This window comes from Diceros bicornis, chromosome 40 (assembly GCF_020826845.1).
Source record: "Diceros bicornis minor isolate mBicDic1 chromosome 40, mDicBic1.mat.cur, whole genome shotgun sequence".
Taxonomy (NCBI): Eukaryota; Metazoa; Chordata; class Mammalia; order Perissodactyla; family Rhinocerotidae; genus Diceros; species Diceros bicornis.
Genome location: NC_080779.1, coordinates 7,141,489 through 7,159,769, shown reverse-complemented (window position 1 = coordinate 7,159,769; position 18,281 = coordinate 7,141,489). Strand labels below are relative to the sequence as shown.

The 18,281-nt window shown below is 44.3% G+C and overlaps 1 protein-coding gene and 1 long non-coding RNA gene across 8 annotated transcripts in view; one reads left to right on the top strand and one right to left on the bottom strand.

Moving 5' to 3' along the window:
* The window catches only part of ST6GAL2 (ST6 beta-galactoside alpha-2,6-sialyltransferase 2), a 73,974-nt gene extending 65,220 nt beyond the window's left edge, over positions 1–8,754 (bottom strand). For 2 of the 6 annotated variants that reach the window (XM_058534348.1, XM_058534352.1), the window contains exon 1: positions 8,584–8,754. The gene's annotated coding sequence lies outside the window, so the exon portion shown is untranslated. Of the gene's footprint in view, positions 1–7,659; positions 8,112–8,321; positions 8,384–8,583 lie in introns of those variants that run through there. The other 4 variants (XM_058534347.1, XM_058534350.1, XM_058534349.1 and 1 more) reach the window with 3 other exon arrangements.
* Positions 8,513–18,057, top strand: LOC131399829 (uncharacterized). Of its 2 annotated transcripts, none has more exons than XR_009217243.1 (4): positions 8,513–8,713; positions 11,072–11,188; positions 12,070–13,294; positions 15,090–18,057. It is a non-coding gene; the product is annotated as an uncharacterized LOC131399829 (long non-coding RNA). The 2 variants fall into 2 exon arrangements; XR_009217244.1 differs by having other exon boundaries at positions 8,513–9,275.
* The last annotated feature ends 224 nt before the right edge of the window (positions 18,058–18,281 follow it).

Below are 18,281 nucleotides of genomic sequence, written 5' to 3'. Positions count from 1 at the left end.
CGGGTGGAAAGAAACAAGTGGCAGCTGGCGTGGGGGGGGGGGCGGATGCGAGAGGATGACATGTTTCTATGTACCTCTTTTCTCCTCCCGAATTCCATGTGACATCATCCTTTTCTGATTTGAGGACTAGCAGGAAAAGAGACATGACACAGGCCAGTTCTTACCGACTAGTGTACCAACTCCGGATGTTTCCGCGAATCCTCTTAGAGCCTATTTGACTTGCAAGCTGGGCATGGCTACACTTGCTCCTCCCTATCCTTCTGAGATCCCAGAAAGTGGTTTGGGGCATTGTTCCACCTCTATCTTTTGTACTAGAGGTTGATGAAATCTGATACGTGAGCATACACATAGCTGACAAGAATAATGTCATATGAAAGCAAATGCAGTCCTGTGAACAAAAAAAATAAGTTGAAAGAAGAAAGATATGCTCCAGTTCTGTTTTGTTCAATGATGTCACTCCTCCAGGCCCCTAGAGTTCAACACATGCTTGTGGCATGAGTTTCTTACATCATTCTCCCATTCCACCCACACAAGCTCAGAGGCCGCAACTCAGTCCCTGCTTTTTCTCCACCTACAAACCATCAGCACCACGTGAAGGAAATTTCATTTGAAGTACACAGTGAATGAACATTCCAGGGGACTTGACCTGATCTCTGAAAAAAGATGTGCTTAGCAACTACACAAGATAAACAAGGGGAATGTTTAAATACTTAATTGCAATCCCCAATCCTTGTTTTTTACCCACAGTATAAAAAAGCAATATAAAGCAAACAAATAAAAACACACAGGACCTCCCTCTGATAATCCTGTTCTCTACCTGCCTCTCCCCACACACAGAACTTGAATTTGTACTTGAGAGAAAAGAATATGTGGGTTCAGAGGAAATATATATCCTGGAAAGCAAATTAATCAATCTATGTCTGTCTTTCAGTTCAGTAAGAATAATTCTAAGGAGTGGCCCTCCTGTGAAGCTGCTATGGTCTAGGTTGAGCAGGGACCAGGTGGACAGCACCCCTGGCACCTGGCTGCTTGCCACAGGGATCACACTGTGCATTTAGGGCTGTGATACGCACCATGTGGACACAGTAATTCCCAGACCAAATGTGCTGGCCATCATGTGGGGTCACTCGATACATTTCTACATTATAAGCTCACCTCTCATTTTCAATACGGTGTGCTAAGTTCAAGATAGATCTAATTTGGGCAACTGAGAGGCAAGGACTGATGTGCAGATTTGGGATTTAAGGTGAGTTTAATTTTGCCAGAAGAACATGTACCTCATGCATTTGATTGTGCTCACAGAGTTCCACATTATCATCGGGTTAGATATATAACCCATATATCATTGGGTTATAAAGAACCTTTGGTCTAGGATTCTTTTGACTACCTCTTAAGAGGCATATTATTAAATACAATCTACAGCTTTTCTTTTACCCATTTCTGGTTTTACATCTGATACTATGCTTACTAGTCACGAAAATACTGAAAAAAAAACCCAAGCCAAAAAGTAATTCTTCTCTTTCTGTGTATGTATCCAACAGTGATATGTGGGGTAGTACTGGGGTACGATTATAATACTGCATGATATGTTTTAATTATGTGGCAGAAAGTATAGTAAAGCAAGTACAGAAATGTTTGGGTTTAACTTATGGAAGCAATCACATTATTTTAAAGTCACACCTTATAGACATTTTCCTATTATTATCAAGTCAATTTCTGAAACTCGCCCAGCTTAAATAGTTAATAAAGTAATCTATTTGCACTCTCTGAATGTTATTATAAAGTACCAAGTATTGAGTCAGGCAAATTACTTAATTAGTTCAACTCTTCCAGCTACTAATTTTGAACATAGGGCAGAGGAATATAGTTTGTAACTACACTCTGACTCAAAAGGGAGAAAACCGCCCTTTGAAAAATGGAAATTATACACCTGCATACACATTATATTCATATATACACACGTATATATTAACATAAAGTAAACCATGTTGCACTTGTCAGCTTCCCATTTATTCATAAATTGCTCAAAAAAATACCTTGGGAATTAGACAGTCTAGTATTTTTTAAAAAATAAAACTCTTGGGCTTATTGCCTTAATTCTTTTACCTAAAGTCTTCAGTGATTAGAGGACATTACAAATCAGGGCAACTTCCAATAGTGATGTCTTCTCCAGGAGAGACTTACCTCTTCTCCAGTCACCTACACTGTCAGACCAACTTCAGGCTGACCTGAAACACCTAAAACGTGCCAACATCTTTCCTCCCAGCAAACAGCTAACCAACATACAGGACTCCAGGCATCAGCCACCGGCCGGTTCTCCTGGATGCCCTGCCCGAGAGGCCTCCCTCGGGAGCTGGTCTCCACCGTCAAGAACACTCTGCAAACAGCAGAGCACCCTGCAGACACTGTTGTTACAAAGAACACGTACAAATACACACACTCACACACAAATAAACGTGTATTTTCCCATATATATCCTTTTTATAATAAATTAAGAGTAAAGTTTAAACCCTAAACATTTTTGACATCTTCCCACAAGCCCCTGATAATCTGGAACATGCACTTCTCTCAGAGATAAGTGACACAGGAGCAAGAACGCTCTTCTCTCAGTCAGAAGCTCAGGGTTCTGGTCCTGATTCTGTTACTCAACAACTGCGAATCCTGACAGTTAACGCTTAAGAGTCCTAATTTAAGTCCCCACTGCTAATCGCTAATGTGAAAACATATTCATGCTGGGACTTATTCCTCCTGTATGTGTGTGTGTGTGCACGCGCACGTACGTGTGTGCACATGTTCTTTTTAAAGACAGTCCTCTTTTTTGCATTGGGATTTCTCATGGAATACAGTTTTCCCAATTTTAAAATATAATTTAGATAGGAAGATCCCTCTTCTAATAGCAAAAACAAATTCATTCATTTAATCATGCACCTATAGGACCATATTGTAATTGGGTTAACTGTATATTTGAAAACAAATCCTATATTAATTGTACTTTTTTCTACCCATTTGTGGTCAGAGGTACAAATATAGCTTTTTAGAACAAAATAATAAACTTATATTTCAGCAAAGTCATCACCACACTTTTGCAGAAGGTACTTTCCAAGTTTGTTTTTGAACAATGAAAGCTATTGGATTATCTAAGAGATTTACCCTTTCCCAAATTTAATTTAAAGCTAAGTCATTTTAGAAACCACAACAATTACCAACATGCAAGAACCTCTACTTAAAAAAACTGTGTAATTTGAACATGAAAACCAATTATTTTAAATTTAATAAAGCATTTTCCTCTCAGGCTCAAACACTAGAATTGACCTAGAGTAGAACTTAATGTGTGAATTATAAACTCTGAAAACAGAGGCTTATAATCAAGATATTGCAGGATTTTTCTTTACAGTGTACTCTCGAATGCTTCAGCCAATATATTTCTAAAGGTCCTAAGAGACTACTTTCTGAGCTTGCTCTCTTCACCAACCCAATAACTCAAAGCAGAGGAATAATTCCCTCAAATCTTAGCCTAAATTTTTCCTCGGGAATGTCACTTGCTATGACATCCTTCCTACGGCCTGAATTTCATTCTAATACAGTACTGACTGCCTGAATATTCCAAACTGCAGGGGCCATTTCTAAGTTGCAGCTCAAGCCTCTTGCCGCTTCCAGGTTCTGGTGAGCACATCGCTGTTCTGTCTGCGTGGGCTCCCCTGCATCTCCTCCCATCCTATACAACCTTCCTGACCCAGCCAGCTGGGCCGTGGGTTGAAGACCTGAAGGCAGTTACAGTCCTTCTCTGGCCCTGACACAAGGACGGGAGGAGTCATTCCTGTTCCTCTGCGGAGCTGGCTCTCCCTCTCACAGCATGGACTTCGGAGACACACGAATCCAGGTTCAAATCCCAGCTCTGCCCCTTTCTCACCATGAGACTTTTGAGCAAGGCACTTCACCTTTCTGAGGCTCAGTCTCCACACCTGTAAAATGGGGATGATGATAATACGGCCCAGGGTTGTGGCTACGGTGTACTTTAATAAACTCTGCAGAGTAAACGCAGGGAATGGGACCCGCTAAGTTCATATCAGCCGCTGTTTTTATTCTTTGAATTACTCCTCTCCCCTGGGCTACATGGTGTTTGACGGGAGGTCTAGCATGTTAACTAAAGGTTAATTCTCTTTTGAACTGGGACTTAGCTTTTAAGTATGCCAGAATATACAATTATCAATTTCGTGGAATCTCAGCACGAGAGGACACCTTGGAGAGGACTGAATCGAAGCCTTCATTGTATAGTCCTGGAAACTGAGCTCTGGGAGGCGCCGACTTCCTCCAGCGCCGGTCACCACAGGGGCAGCACTCCCTAGGACTCAGGTCAGGGGGCGCCGGCCAAGAGCTCTCCTTGCTGCCTCACTCTCTGAGAAAGTTCAGTGCAAAACTGCTAACCCAGCCCTCCACCCTTCTAGCTTGTTAGAGCCAGTGTCTGCCTTGACTTCGGAGTTCTTTCCTAGAGAAGACCACAGGGGGCAGCAGAAACCAGGAGCGGGGCACAGAACAGTTCAGTGCAGACAGAACTCCCAGAGGGTGGGTAGCATTTCTCTGATGTGATCTCCCTCCACAGAGCCATTCCTCGCCCAAAGCAGGAAGGACTTTGTACTGTGGGACAGCCCGGAACCAGCAGGTGCCAAGTGAAGACAGTAGCAGGGCAACTGCTGGGCCCCAGCTTTTACCAAGTGGCAGGTCTAGGACCAATGCTAGTGCTGGACCAGTCCCCCAGCATCCGCAAAGCCTTAGGACTGTCCAGTTCATACCTCACACCCTTTAAACATATGGCTGCCATTTTGCCCACAGGCTAGGTGGGTTCCAAGCATTTTGAATGCAACAGAATTGATGGAGAACATCAATTCTGCAGGGGGTGGTAGGGGGCGGCGCTTGGGATTTCATATTGGGATGGGATTTGGTAAGGGGCACAATAAATCCGTGTTTCTCTGACACTTTTGTCTGTGCCCTGTGTACTTAGTAATGTTTACAAAACAAATCTCTCAGAAGTAGGAAGGAGGGCTTCCAGAAAAATGGCAGATACATTAAATTAAAAGTCTGATGTTTATCCGCTAACAGTAGCTGGTCATCTTCTACAGCACACACAGTCCTTGGGCATGACATCAACCTGATAAGAACATGGAAAACTTCTGTGTAAATCCACACCTGCACTCTCCTGATTCCAAAAGTAGTATCTATTCTATGTAATTAAGTCTCTTACCGTCAGTTGTGAATTTTATCCCACAGGTCTTTTTTAAAAGAGGAGCTTTCAATGCTTAAAAACTCACAACTTAACATACACCTTCCATGAGGGCACTATCTTTCGCTTAGACATTTAAGCAAATTGAATAAAGTACTTCATTTACTTTAAACAATTAAAATGTAAGATCATAAAACAGAGGCTCCAAAAGGGGGAAAAACAGTATACTTAAAGAGAACGTGACTATTAAAAAAAAAGACTGTCCTTATTATCAATGCATAAGATATTTTTATTCAAAAGTATCAAGAATGAGGCACCAAATCTGAAAATTAATTAAAAGTTTCTCAAAGAGCAAATATCTCCAAGTTTTTGGAAAGGAACCCATCATTTATTGACCTAAGCAGTAGGTACAGAAACCTAGGACTTGAGTTTGTCATTTTAGGAAGACTTAAGCACTTGAGAAATGCTTGGATAAACTGTAGACCTAGAGTATAAAATTTCAGTTAGCATAAGCAATAGATCAGAGACTCACACACTTAAATCATCTCAGAAATGGGAGAATCTCAGAAAAAAAGCTCCAGAAACAATCATCCACAGGAATTTGTCAGCACCCACTTCACTATTTAACCAATCTCTCTAGTTGGCCAGGAATCCTTCCCTAGACCCAACTTAAGTCTTCACTCCACAGAGTAAAGACTTTCTCTCTTAATTATCCTCATCAGAAACTGAGCATAGTTGATTGCTCTTCTCTGCATAATAAATCCACTCACATATTTTGAAATATTAAATTATTTGAAATCCTTGAATCCTCCAGTCTAAATATTCTCATTTCTTTATCTTTACTTCCTAGATGGTGTGCGCCACCTAGTAACCTCACCAAATGCTGGTCTGGGCTCTGAACTCGCTCCAGCAGTCTCCACCTCCTCTCTACATTGTGGAGCTCAGAACTAACAGCTCAGGCTCATATCATAATCCCTACAAGAGATTTAGCTCAAAACTCCAGAAGCTTCATCTGCACTAAGCAAAAAGGTAAAATGCTACAATTTATATCAATCACAATAAAAATGGGATCAAAATTCCAACATCTTTAAGTGCCTTCTTTTAACCTAGCAGTAAAATTCAAGGCAATTCACCTATTATTTTAGGTTGTTCTCCATTTTGATCAAAATATCCATTCACCATTGTCAACGTTTTTCTAATGCATTAGTAGGAAGTACAGGCCTTCAACTGTTGTACAAATTTTGGTTGTTAGTTTCAGAAAAACGATGGGGCAAGGAGACTGGGTAAAAAGTTCAAGGCCACACATCATTTTTCCTTTTAAAAAAAGCGTGAACCCTAAGTTTGCAACAGGATGACACATAGCTTTTCAATTTTTGAAATTCCTCATTAGTTACAAATTTTATTTCAAAATGGCAAAAAATATTGACCAAAATTTCAAAAAATTTAAATGTCAAGTAACCCACATGAGGGTTTTTAAATGTGCAGAAAGTACTTAAAATGCATTGCAAGCCCGCCAACAAAACTCGCACCAAGCAGTCTGCGGCGCGGCGAACAGGATGCCCCTCCACGGTCTGAACGCTAACAGCAAAGAAACAAAGATTTCGACCAAATATGGTTTGCCTCTCGCTAAATTTTCCGCGTGACCAGTAGAAATAAGTTCACAAAAATGCAGCCAAGCATTTCTTTTCTCCCAAAGTGCTTCTGGGATTATAAAACAGCTTTGAAAGTTCAGCCTGACAAAACAAACACGGTATTAGGAGGAAAGACCTGGAAGGCAGTCACAAAAAGTCTCATTTAAATTCCTGGAAAGCACGCCTTCTCCAAACACAGCTATTCAGTTCGCTTTGCAAGGCATCACTTGCTGCGAGCCACAAGTTTTAACTTCCCTCCGTCCCCCAATACCGTCAAATCCGAACCAGACGGATGTTAACATTCCGGACTCAGAAGAACGCATCCAACATCCTCTCCGTACACGGCGGACAGTGAAACAACTCAAAAGCAGTTTTCCCCGTGCAAGTGCATAAGAATTAACAGCCGGGTATTTAGGATTCTAAAAATCCCTTCTACCCCTAAACATTATAGCTACAGAAAACTAGAAATCAATAGAACACACTTTAAGCTTTAAGAAGTGCAGTTTTGCACGGGGGTGGGGTTGAGAAAGACAATTAAAAATCTCTATTCCCTTCTAGAGCCAAAATAAAAGATCACCATTACTGAGATACAGGGGCACAACTGTGTCCGCCCGTCCCCAAAGCGCAAGCCCTCCTGTTCGCTCATCCTAAGAATTTCCTGTTTCTCCCCCAAAACCACTCTCAACCTCCCCAGACAGAGGTCTGGCTCCTGTCGCCGAGTCTAACTCCATACTGAGCAGCGCACAGGCTGCGGCGACACAGAGGAAGACGTCGCCCCACTGCCCGAGCCCCGCGCCCACCCTTACCAACCTTCTCCGGACGCCGCGCCTCGAAGCGCCCGACACCACGGTGCTCGGCGCTCCCGGGCCGCGCGGCGCTGGAGTCGGAGACGTGCGTGTCACATTTTCTTCTCCGGCGGCCGCTCGGGCGCGCGCCACGCGCTCCCACACTCACACGGACGCCAGCTGGAGCGGGATCCGAGGCCGGGGGCGCCCGGTGCGCGCGCGCCGCCGAACTTAGGCGCTGTGGACGCCGAGCGCGCGGCTCAGATGCTCCTGCTTGTGGCCGTGGCCGTCCCCGCCCCCGCCGAGCAGCCTCCTAGTACTACCTTGGGAGCCCCGAGCGACCCGCGCCCGCGTCCTAGGCGGCCTGCGGGATCACCTCCCCGGGGCCAGAGCTGATCGGCGCCGGGCGGCAGCTGCAGGCGCGGCGGGTGGCTCGGCCTCGGGGCCGGCGTGAGGCTGTGCTCAGCCCCGCGCCGCGCGCCTCATTGTTCCCGGCAGCGCGGCGGCGGCGCGGGCGGCAGGGGGGACCGCGGCCGGGAGCCCCGGGGCTAGGCGGAGGCTCCGGGCCCCTGCGCCGAGCCTGCGCCGCGCCCCGCCCCCGAGCTTCGCGCGCCCCCTCTGCCCGCCCCAGGCTCCCTCTCCCTCCGCCATCGCCTTCATCCTCCCCACCTCCCGGCCTGGGCTCACCTAGCGGGCAGGCGCCGGGCACTGGGAAGTTGCCCTGTCCGCGCCCCAGGCCCCAGGCCCCCGGCCCGGCTGCCCAGCCCGCCGGCCGGCGCAGGCGGGATGCACGGCGGGGCGCCCCCCCGCTGCGCGCCGAGCCCAGCTGCTGGCGGAGAGTGACTGCAGACTCGGGCAGCGTGGGGCGGCGCGGGCGGCGCAGCTGCCTAAAAAGGCATGCCTCTCCCCCGCCGCCGCCTCCAGCCAGCCTAGTGCCTCTGAGGGTTACCTGCACAGGCTCCGCCTGGCACCGCGCTCGGCACTCACGGGCACTCAGGCCCGCGTCCGCGGCAGGGATGCAGGAATGTGAACGGCCGTGAGTGACGGGGAGGGGAGTCCGGGCGCCTGGCCCCGCGGAAGTGAGTCTTTGTGTACCCCGCTCAAACACACCCTCCTGCCGCGCCAAAGGCCGGGCTACCTGCGCGCGAGGCAGCGCCCGCGAGCCGGCCGGGTGGGGCGCAGGGGAGCGCAGCATCCTCCCCGGCCCGCTGCTCCCTTTGTTCCTCCCGCTCGGCCCGGCTCCGCGCTGCCGCCTGGCCGTCGTTCCCGGGAGCTTCTCCGAGGCGCCCGAGGGTCGGGGCTGGACTTGGGAGCGGACACCTTCCACTTGGGAAGGTCCGCCCGCCGAGTCGGGTGAAGGAATTCCCTAGAGGCCCCGGTCGCTCCCCGCCGCCGACCCCTAGCCCGAGAAGGACGGAAAGTTCTCGGGACGGTGGCGCCCGCGGCTGCTCGCCGGGCACGTGCAGACCGGCCGCGGGGGCGGGCGGCGGCCATGGGCCGGGCAGCTGGAGCCGCAGATCCGGTGTCCGTCTGCTCGGGTGCGGAATGTCCATTCGTCACCGCGGCCCTCTTGCGCTTCCGAGGCGGCCGCAGCTGGTCCCGGGTCCCGGGACCCGAGATCGCGCCGCCCTTTGTTTGCTGGTAAACACGCTCCTTTGAACTTCAACGTGCCTCCGGCGTGCGCGCAGCCCGCTCCCCACCCGGTGGTCCTCGCGGCCCCAGAGGGCTGTTAAGTTGTGGGGAGCCCCCAGGTGGAGCAAGGTTGAGTAGGGTGATAGTACCTGGTCGTGCCCATCGCAGAGGGACAGCAGGTGATTCGCCTTCCCCTCCCTCCCAGGTCCCTGCAGGGGCTAACATTTTGGAGACACAAATCCTTTACTAAATCACTATTCTAAAATTCGTGTGTAAGTTCATTTAACTAACTGAGGCTTTAAGAAGAAAACAATTAACTAGGTATCCAATTCATTCAGTATATATTGAGTGCCTACTACGTGCTGGGGACTCTGGGCTGGGCAGTAGACAGGCAAAGGTGAATAAAATCTCTTTCCTTCCCCTAAGAAGCTTGCAGAAATTTAAAACATCACAGGGGTTCAACTAAAACCGGGCAAAAGGCATTGTACTCAATGAAAAGTGAGGGCCGAAAACGCTTCCTGAGTATTGCTCCGATTGTGTTCACGGGTTCTGATACCTGGAATTCTGCGGGGCTGCACGAAGGGATGGACCATGTATCACACGGATTTAGAAACAACAGCAACAACAATGTTACATAAATGTGAAATACGTACAGTGTGGCTAAAAGAAAGTAAAAAAAGTGACGTGATCTAGTCTCGCAGCTAGTGGGGGTGACGGTGGCGGTGGGAGAGGGAGTCATGCAGAAATCTCCACCTCTTGTCGGCCGGGTGGCAAACGCTGGGCCTTGGTTTTCTCATCTGTATAATGTACTTGAGAGTAGCTACCTTCACGGTTTGTTATAAGAAGTAGAGAGCTTGTGTTCAAGTGTCTCCCCTGGTGCCTGGAATGTAATACTTAATAAATTGTAGTCATTAATAAAGGGCAGTAGCCATTATTAAAACACTTTAACCGTGAAGTAGAAAAATAATTTGTATACGCTTCTTACAGTGTATTTGTATTTTACACACTTCCTGTTTCTTTGCAATAAATACGGCAAAAGCTAATGTCCTGACTACCTTAAAGAAATCTTAATGAGAAGTTAAATGAGTGGCCAAATAACAATTAACTTTATGTTGTAGAAAAATTACCACCTGAGGGGAGATATGCAAATCACTGTTGTAAAATTTTAAGTAGATTGTGTTTCTTTTTCTTTTTCTTTTCTTTTTTTTGCTGAGGAAGATTGGCCCTGAGCTAACATCCGTGCCCATCTTCCTCTACTTTACATGGGACATCACCACAGCATGGCTTGACAACTGGTATGTTGGTGTGCTGCCAGGATCCCAACCTGCGAACCCCGGGCAGGCGAAGCCAAACGCAGACATTTAACCGCTTGCGCTACCAGGCTGGCCCCAGACTGAATTTCTTATTTATGGTTGGGGTAGTAAACAAAGTGGGACTATAAACTGACAATCTTTTGCTTTCTAAAGAAATCAGAAAGCCAGTGGATAGACATAACGCTATCAACTGGTGATTGTTTCTGTCAAAGTGTGATGATAAATAAAATATTTTGACATCCTTTAGTTTAATTGCTTAGAGGCACCCCAAATAGGAGCATATTATTTCATTTTTTTTTTTAGTCTACAGATTCGTGAGAAATTCCTGGGCTCTTCTGGCACTTTAATATTCCTTTCCTTAAACAAAAAAAAAAAAACAAAACAAAAAACGAGAATAAAGTTATTCCCACAAATAGAAAGCATGAGAAAGCCGCTTGGTATTATCCATTTGCTCATAATAACGTGAAATTCCTTTTCTGTTTTTAAACTCAGGGTTCCTCCACTGACCTGTTTTGTGCCCACTGTTGACCGATGACAGCTGTGTTTCACAGGGAACATTCTCCCATCTTCAGGAACTTGTCCTTGGTTAGCAGTCGATCAGGAAGCTCGGTGAGTCTCCCAGCTGAGAAGCGTTTGAGCTCGGGCAGGAGGTGAAGAGCACATATTTTCTAACTGTACCGTTGCTGGATCTGGAGTATGTGTTTTCACTTAACTGCTACTCATAGAAAATACGTATTTCTCTTCTATTTATTTTGCCATTCAATTCTCACAATAAACCCATAGATTATTTTACAGATGGGGAAACTGAGGCTGACATGTTTAGGACCGTTTTCTTTAAGCATAATGTCTTCAGTTCTGATTTACCTGAGATTGCCATTCCGTAAGTGAAATTAGTACCTTAGGGAGGAAAATCACCTATAGATGTTTTCTTCAAACTTAATCAGTGAAACAAAATGTATGTGGTCAGTTTGAACAATGAATTTCTGATACTCAGTTGTTCAGAAGCCATTATACATTGCTAAAATCAGGAAGAAACCTTTGTTTTGTAGCTTAGCCAACCCATAGATTTTTTTTTTCAAAATTCATTTAGTCTTTTGAAGTGTTCATAAGGCAAAAGAATAACTGAATCTATTTCCTCATCTAAAAAATGAGAATAATAATCCATGTCGTAGAGCTGCTCAGAGGATTAAATGAGATAGTGACTTCAAAGTGCCCACTCCAATTGAACATATGGTAATTGTTCAATATGCAACAGCTGTTATTGAAAGGATGGGCGTGTGCCCATTTTGTAGATAAGAAAATCCGGTTATGGAGGGTAAGAGAGACACATAAGACTATTTGTTACTGAAGAATGTTCTGACCCTGAATCCATTTCTTCAGCAACTGTTTGTTGAGTGCAAGCTATTTGCCAGTTCAATTCTAGGATCTAAAGACATAAAAGTCAATGACAGAACAAGTGCTTGCTCTCACTAGCTTCTATTCTTGTCCAGGTGAGACTGAACATACAAACCAACAACATCCAGACCATATATGACGATAAAACTCTGTTGGGGAAGAGGGAGAATCCCCCTCCGCCCTTTCCCTTAACATTCTTATGGCTGGCCAAATAAAAGACAGGTTAGCAGGAGAAGATAATACCTAGTTTAATAACATGTGTACATGGGAGAAACCAGGGAAACTGAATTTCTCGACAAATGGCGAAAGTTTTCACCTTAAATAGCATATTCAGGTAGACAAAGGAGGATGTTGGGGGCGGGTAGTGGGTTGGAATTTCAGAAGGGAAGAAGACAATTCACATGAAGAGAGAAGTATAAATCTTTGTCAGACAGTTCTTTGACAGACAACTTTCTTGTCAGACAACCTATACAGAATGTGGCCGGAGAGACAGGAATTATAGTAATCAAGAGTATGTAGATTTAAGTCCTCTTCTTCCGTCCTGATAAGAGTTTCCATAGAAAAGGTCATCTCCCCCCTCTTCCCAATACACAGAGGGAGATACCTTTACAAATGTGAATATTTGATAAACAGAACTTTGAAAAGAATGGGCTTAGTGAGGACCCTGCCAGTCTGTCCATACCCAGAGTTATAAATTCCTTTAGGCAGTTAGTGGGGGAGGTCAAATGTCTGTCAGAGAAAATAATCAAGGTAAAGAGAGATATTTTGGGGTGGCCAAATTTTGATCTTCCACGATCATGACCCAAAATCTGCAGCAACCAGACCAGGAAGCCAAACCACAGCCTTTGTACAATCAGCCCCAGTCAGGGCTTGATAACAGCCAGCTTCTCAAATTCTTGCCCCCACTTCCAACTTAAGACTGTACATAGAAAGCCAAATATGTTCCCCTAACTAATCACATAAGATGTCCCATTTCTGGTTAGCGCATGGTTATGAGCTGAATTATGTCTCTCTAAAATTCGTATGTTGAAGCCCTAAAACCCTGTATCTCAGAATATGACTGTATTTGGAGACATGGCCTTTTGAGAGGTAATTAATTTAAAATGAAGTCATTTGGGTGGGCCCTAATCCAATGTGACTGGTGTTCTTATGAGAAGAGGAGATTAGGATACACAGAGAGACACCAAGGATACCATCTCGCAGAGAAAAGACCACTTGAGGACACAGCCGGAAGATGGCCGTCTGCAAGCCAAGGAGAGAGGCCTCAGAAGGAACCAACTTGGCTGAAACGTTGGTCTTGAACTTACAGCCTCCAGAACTGTGAGAAAATTAATTTCTGTTGTTTCATTTATTTCCACACGGGGAGACGGGAGACCCCAGGGAAAGTTGCCAGAAGGAAACCTAATTCCATCCCAGATCCTTGGGAGGAAGTGGAGATGGGCTAAAGACTATCAGGAAATTTCCTTTTTAAAAATAGTCCTACAAGAACAAACAGCCCATATGTGATGTTTCTTTGATTACCTTTTCAAAGACCTCTTTCTAACAGCTAGCAATATAATTAATTAGAACCTACCTCAACCTCTGGGTAATTTTCCCATTGATTAGCCCTGCAATTTGTTGTACATCTCTCACAAAACACTAATCATTTTAAGGTGAAGCAGCCTGTACTGACACACAGTTACACCAGAGTTGAAAACACCATTCCATTTCAGAAGTCTAAATCCTACAGCAATTTAAATATTTTTCAGTCGGTGATAGAAATAGTACAAAATAGCTTTAGCTGTAGAAACTAATGAATAATAATGGCACTAATTTAAGAGACATCGGAAGCACGAATATAAAGTGGAAACTTTGGACCAAATTTTTTTTTAAAACCCTACACATTAGTTTTGAAGAAGTACTAAGTTGTCTGATATTTCTCAGGTTCAGCTCAAGTTATTCTCCGCAACATATTTCTAGATCTGGTCTAACACAGTTTAAAATCAATACATGCTTCCCAAGAGAATTCTTACGTGACTAGGATTGATTGTAAGTTATATATTAAATAGCACAATTTAGATAGCCATAAATTTCTTAATTCAAAAATCAATAAAAGTAAAAAAGAATATCCAAAGTAACCTGTATGATATTACATGAAGTGTAGAGGAGGCAAAAACTTTTCTTCTACCCTCCTAATTTTTCTGGCTGGTCTAAGAATTAAATTGAAATGAGACAGATTAACAAGAGAAAAACCAATTTAATTTTGTGCATACAGGAGCATCAAACAGATATTAGACAAGTGACAAAGGCAGGCAGCTTTTATGTATTTTTTATTTTTTTTTTAATTTTTATTTTTGGTGGGGAAGATTAGGCCTGAGCTAACATCTGTTGCCAATCCTCCTCTTTTTGCTGAGGAAGATTGGCCCTGGGCCAATGTCCATGCCCATCCTCCTCCACTCTATATGTGGGACGCCTGCCACAGCTTGGCCTGATAAGCAGTGTGCAGGTCTGTGCCCAGGATCTGAACCTGTGAACCCTGGGATGCTGAAGCAAAGCGTGTGAACCCAACCCCTACACCACTGGGCTGGCCCCTTATGTTGTTTTTAAGCAAAGATACAAATTTTGTGAAGAACTGAACCGATGAGACAAAGAAACTTAGGTTTGGATACTTACCTAAGTCAAAAGATTGAGTAGAGTTTGTTCACACAGCCTTCTCAGCCCTGAATTCCCTATCTCTGGTGATAAGGTCTCTTTACCTTCTGGTGCAGCGAGGGCACCTTTTCTATAGGAGATTTATTTCCTCCTTTCAGGGGGACGGAGAGGGTCAGAGTGTCCTTCTTGCACCGGCTGTTTCTCAAGTGACTTTAATTCAAAATAATCAATATACCACTTTGGCATGTTTGGGGGTGGCCTGCCCTGAGCCCCAACACAAGAAATAATTTTTAAATTTTTGAGTGATTTGACTAAGAGGAACCAATTATCTTGTGACATGTAAAAATATTAGAGGGACAGAATTGATCTCTTTTGCCCTCTTAGTTCACCTAACACCATGGTAGCAGTATTGATGAGATACAATGAATAATTTATTCATCTGAAAAGGTTATCATCTTTAAAATGTTATCTTTTTTTCTTCTAGTTTACATAGGTTGTGGAGGATGTCCTATCTATTGAATCCTTGAGAAATGAGAAGAGGAAAAATGCATGCACATTCATGATTTGACTTTTTTGGAGAATAATAATATCCATTAAGAACATTCTTGAAGGAAGAGTTCAGTGATGTCAGCGTGGGTTGTCCTCCTGCAGGTGGGTTACGTTCCATAGATGTCTTCCTGAGCAAGAGAGCAGAAGACCTGTACGTGTGGCCTGGGGCCTCAAAGCCTCTCAAAACAGGTTCCTGAAGTCAAAACTATTTTCATAATAATACTAGATGTTATTTTCCCTTTTTACTCTCATTCTCTTGTGAGCGTATGGTGGAGTTTTCTAGAGGCTGTGTGATTGATATGCAGATGGATTGCAGAAGCACTTATGAGAATTCACTTGTATTTTAAATCAGACATGAAAGCAATTTGCAAAAATGTGAAGCAGTGTGATTCTTCTTCCGAGATTTTGTTTGGTTTTGTTTTGGAAAATATAGTTACCTTTTCACAAAAATATGTTACTTGTGTTAAAATATAATAGCTTAATATTGTTATTTTTAAATAATTAAATATTTAAAATTTCTCAGTTTTCATTTTGGTAAATATGCAATAGATATAACCCACATGAATAGCAGCTCTTGAGGGTCCTCAATAATTTTTGAGTGGAAAGAAGTCCCAAGATGAAAAAGTTTGAGAACCGTGATGCTATAGGGTTGGAGTATATTTGACCATGAAAATGTTCTAAAATGTGGTGAGATTCCGTGGCTGGTTGACAATAGCCTGAGCTTAAACTCCCTCAATAATTGCCGAGGACCCTGGCCACTGCCCCTCGGGGCTGCGTGACCTGACTCTCCTGCTGCATCCCTCTTCCTAACACCACCACTCCCCTGCTCCCTGTGCTCGGGGGCCATCCTGCCTCGGTCTTGGCTCTCTTCTTTCTGTTGCGTCCGCCAGCTCATTTCTTTCCATCCTTCACACCTCGACTTAAATCTCATTTTCTCAGAGAAAACTTACTGATACCCCAGACCATATTAAGTCCTTTTAAAATGTGGCTTCATGGCACACAGTATTTTTGTTGCATGTAACGAAACTGCAACAACACTCAACAAATATTTACTGTCTTCTACATGCCAGGACCTGTTCTAGGTGCCGGGAAATACCAGTGAAAAATACAATAAGAGTCCCAGGCCTCGTGGAGCTTATGTTCTGGTGCAGAGTTGGGAAGAGACGGACAGTAAGCAAATAAATACATAAATTATATAGTATGCCAGATGATAATAAGAGCTATAGAGAAAAATGAAGCAGGAAAGGGAGATAGGGAATGCCGGGAATGGGAGAGTTGCTATTTTTGAAAGTCTGATCAGGGAAAGCCTCATTGAGAAGGTGATGGAGCAAAACCCAGGAGAGAAGGAGAATGGAGAACAGCAGACAGCAATGATAATGGATGCTATTTATTTATTAAATATTATAAAGAAGTATATACTTTTAAAGCATAACTATGTACTTTCTGTGGCATCTCTTTCCCCTGCTTGAATCAATGAAAGGATGTCGTCTCTCGGATTCAGTGCTCTATAAATGTGCTTTAGGTGGATCCAAATGAACGCGCTAGCTCTGCCTCCTTTACCTCCCCTTCACTCCTCGGCCCTGCGCCCCACGGCGTCCACCTGGACGCTGTCCTCTTTCTCCTAAAGTCTGGGTGCTCTTCCAGTAATCTCTGTGGGTTGTTTCCCTCCACTCGTCCTGTAAGTGGAGGCTTTCCTTGGTGCTGGGCTCGGCCTCTCTAGCGTTCAGCCTCAGGGCACTAGCAGCACCTCTAGGATGATGTCCCCTGCATGAGGCACCCACTGCCCTCTTCCCCAGGCCAGCACCAGGCATGTGTCTGCCTGCTGGGCATCTAGAACTCCTCAGGCCTACAGTTAAACTCATTATCTTTGTCTTAGTCGCTTCCGGCTGCCATAACAAAAATACCATAGACAGGTGGTAAACGGCAGAAATTTATTTCTCACGGTTCTGGAGGATGGAAGTCTAAGATCAGGGTGCTGGCAGATTCAGTTTCTGGTGAGGGCCCTCTTCCTGGCTTGGGGATGGCAGCCTTCTTGCTGTGTCCTCACATGGTGGAGACAGGAAGCTCTGGTGTCTCTTCCTCTTCTTATAAAGACACTAATCCCATCAGGAGGCTCCACCCGTATGACCTCATCTAAACCTAATTATGTCCCAAAGATACCACCTCCAAACACTGTCTCACTGGGGATTAGCGCTTCAATGTAGGATTTGGGGGGACATAAATATTCAGTCCATAGCAAGGCCCTTACATAAACTTGCTTCTTCCCCAAGGAGCCCCATCTCTGTTTTCAATGGGCAGAGTTTGTGGTCCTGAGGGAATATGGGTAATAACTGTTACCCTGGTGTGCAATCTTAGAAGAGTTGCCTGGGTGTGTATACCAAGGGGCATAGATTCGTAAGGCTTCTCTTAAAAACAAAATCTGAAAACAGCCTGGAATGTACTGGCTTAGCCTCTCAAACTCTAAAAGGAGCAAGGTTTTAGGCTATCAGTACTAAATATGGTTTAACATTGACAGAAAAATGAAACAGTGGTGGATACCAGCAGTATATGTTAAAAGGTTAACTGACACATAGACAAAAACTGAGCCTTAATTTATCCTTCTCACCTAACACTAGCGAAAAGAATTCTAAACTCAAGTCAGGAGGTAGCTTGGTTAATGGCCTCACCTTCTACTCAGTGACCCAAGCTAAGAAGCTGGAAGTCAAACATACACATCCCTTTATCTCCAATATCTAATTAAATTATTTAACTCCTATATTTACACCATCTCTTAAAAATATTCCATTCTGCTTCTATTGCTTTGGGTCAGATTCTTATCATCTCACACCCAGCTATTGTACAGTCTGGTCGTCCTACCTCTAATTTCTCCCCAATTCAATCCATCCTTCATGGCCACCATATTGTGTTCCTAAAAATATATATATATATTTATTATAATTATATATTTGTATATAATTATATATTTATTTATACATATAAATATATATTCATATATAATGTATGTATAACATATATATGAGTTTAGCTGTCTCTATGTGTAGATAGGTCTACATATCATATAAACATGTCTATGTACAGATTTGCCATTCTGCCCTCCTCTCTGTAAAATCTTTGGCTCTCTAATGCC